General features: G+C 35.0%; 1 non-coding gene across 1 annotated transcript; it reads right to left on the reverse strand.

Annotated features, from left to right (window-relative positions):
• Window positions 1-2,986: 2,986 nt before the first annotated feature.
• TRNAL-CAA (transfer RNA leucine (anticodon CAA)) lies at window positions 2,987-3,068 on the reverse strand. The gene has a single exon. It is a non-coding gene; the product is annotated as a tRNA-Leu (tRNA).
• Between the last annotated feature and the right edge of the window lie 252 nt (window positions 3,069-3,320).

Genomic DNA, 3,320 nt, shown 5'->3' on the forward strand with positions numbered 1-3,320 from the left:
TTCAAGTCAATCAACTATAAGAAGTGATGTGTTGTGCTTCTCAGCTGAGGCAGTAAAAAGCCACTGTGCAATTTTCCAGTTCCCTTTCCGCCTGCAGCAGCAAACGTGGATGTCTTGTGGTAAGAAACTGGAGCCAGAAAAATCAAAGACGAAGAGATTGCTAAGTGACACATGAATGATAGCTGCCTTGAAGAATCACATCAATGACAGTGACCTTTGAGTGACAGAGAAATAATCATCTATGTGTTAAACCACTAAGATTTTAGTTCTTGTTTGTTACCACAACATAAACACAGTCTCTTCTGCCGAGTCCCTCTTTTTTTAGTGTATATTCCTTTTCTATAATCTTCTTCCTGGGACTGTGACTGGAAGCCTTATATCAGAATTTCAGCAAGAAACAGAAACCCATTCAAAAGATAGTTTAATCAAAGATTTGGGCAAGTTTAACGGAATTCAACTGAAGTACCGGCCAACATGAAGGTATTACTCTCCCTAGACTTGAGGGGCAAAGGGAAGTAGTAGCAACCAAAGGTGAAATGAGATTGTTGCTATGGGGGATGGGCCACCTGACCAGAGCTCTGGCCTCAGAATTCAGACAGTCTCAAGCTAAGACCAGCTTCCAGATGATTCGGTCTTTAGGAACCAGTCTCCTAGGGCAGAGAGCAGGGTGAAGAGGATGAACAGCAGAAAATATTCAGCACACCTCATCAAGTCATTCCAAATCTTGCTGTAGACTACTGAATTAACAAATGATATCTAAGGAGGACTTTCACGGCCAAACTACATCTTGACAATCACCCTGAAAATCATAAGGATTGAGAAAAATGCACTGATGTTAGGGACCATCCTGGGATATGGGTCTTTTGTTCTTCAACCAGAAGAACTATGGATACTTTCCCTCTGATTAGTGCATGAGAATCTGAAAATTAACACTTTAGAAATAAAAACATCGAACGGATATATTTATCAATAAACTGAATAAAATTCAAAATAATTTTGGATACCCAGCAAATGTTCTACCCTCGTTTATTATGTGTTCTTTCAGTTCAGGAACCTAATCTTATCAGTCTTTTTAACCCTAACATTGAGTACAGTTTTCCCTATTGGCTATCATATTGATATAAAGTAAATCTTTAAGAGAGAATTCCTTGCCTGATTCTAATCACATTCTTATGTTATTTCTTTTTACTTTCCACATTGACCTCTACATTTACATGGATCTCTACATCATTAATACAACATATTAACTCTCAATTTTATGCTCCTATTTTATATGCCTTTTTACTACTTTGTCATTTTATACCTATGACTCTGTTCCAGATCTTACTCAAAACATCTTATATCTCCCCTTATCCAATCATACCCCATCTAAAACATTCCCCTTCAGTACTTGTTCAGTTTTCACAATAACTATTCTTGATTATCTGTATTAAATATTAAAAGAATTAAAGGAACTAAATATCTACCATGGCCCGGCAATGTTACATATGGTTTCATACACTTGACATTATTAATTCTTTGTATAAGAAAACATCATATTTATGTTTGAACATGCCAGTGGAAGAAGTTATAGAGATATATGTCAGACCAAGTAATGAGTACACATAATAAACTTTTAATACAGATGATTTCTCTTGAGCTGGTACAAAGCACCAGAATAAGCAAGTATGCTCTTTCTTGAGCTTTGTTTATACAGTGGTTATATATTTTGAAAGCCATTTAAATTAATTTTCCTACTAAATATTTTTCTTGTAATTAATCTCTAGTCATGTCAGCTATAGTTTGTTAGATTATAAATAGAGCCTATATATTTTTTCAATCACATTCATTCCCCAGAACCTAGTTATGTAGAATACCTACTTAATAAACATTTACTGGTTAATTATAAATAATCAGAAAGTCCAATTTTCCTAATTTTTTGAATATATAGTGATATAACCACTTTCATCAGAGAAAAGAGAATTCCACTACATATTAATTTTTAAAATAAGCTCTGAACATAAGAAGACCATTCTTCATAAAATGTGTGTATACAGTAAATATCTATAACAATATTCAATAAAGTTTTTTCTTAAATTCTATTTGTACTGATTTTCCATTTTATATCACCCATATCTTTACAATATATGTTGATATTACCTTCATCATTTTCAACCTCTTCCTCGCTCTGTGATGTTCATTAATATAAATCATTTTGAAATTCAGTAAGTAATTTTCAATTTAATCTCTACAGTTTAAAATGACGTTTTTTTTAAGCCTTTAACAAAACCTGTAAACGTAGCCGGTTTCATATTGTTCTTATCCAATGAGAAAACAATTACCCCAAAACTACCGCCCTTTGCCACTAGATGGCGCCTATGTCTAAGTAACAATCTCTATTCTTTAAGTTAAACTATTTGGAAAAAACCCTGTCTTCCTTTGAGGTAAATCCCATAAGTGAATTTTCAGGTTTGGTGAAATTTATCTCCTTAAGATTTAAAGAAAAGTTCATTTTAAACAATACAGATTAAGATCTTTCTAAAATGGGCTTTGAATCATGTCCATTGAGTTGGTGATGCCATCCAGTCATCTCATCCTCTGTTGTCCCCTTCTCTTGCCTTTGGTCTTTCCCAGCATCAGGGTCTTTTCCAATGAGTCAGCTCGTTGCACCAGGTGGCCAAAGTATTGGAGCTTCAGCTTCAGCATCAGCGCTTCCAACGAATATTCAGGGTTGATTTCCTTTAGAATTGACTGGTTTGATCCCCGTGCCGTCCAAGGAACTCTCAAGAGTCTTCTCCAACACCACAGTTCAAAGGCATCAGTTTTTTTAGTGCCCAGCCTTTTTAATTGTCCAGATCTCACATTCATACATGACTACTGGAGAAACCATAGCTTTGACCATACGGACATTTGTAGGCAAAGTAATGTCTCTGCTTTTTAATACACTGTCTAGGTTTGTCATGGTTTTTCTTCCAAGGAGCCAACATCTTTTAATTTCACTGAGAAATGCTGTGAGCAGGATTCTAACCTGAGCAGGCAGACCCCATTGGATTTTGAATCCAATGCCTTGACCACCCAGCCATCACAGCTCTATTTCCAGATACCACTTCTTAAAAGCAACTGCTAGCAGCAAATATTTCCTTTCCCCCAACTTTGTTTTAAAATGCAGCTACTTCTAATGTTAAATAATCAAATAAAGCAAGCAGATAGAATTATTGGAATTGGGTCAAATCCTATTGATGAATTGCATAGACCTTCACATGTTTTATAGCATTTATTTTGAATACTTTATGACATTTGTTTTGAGTACTAAATTTTAATAATTGACATAGTTTCAATTC

Source organism: Bos taurus, chromosome 2 (genome assembly GCF_002263795.3).
Source record: "Bos taurus isolate L1 Dominette 01449 registration number 42190680 breed Hereford chromosome 2, ARS-UCD2.0, whole genome shotgun sequence".
Lineage (NCBI taxonomy): Eukaryota > Metazoa > Chordata > Mammalia > Artiodactyla > Bovidae > Bos > Bos taurus.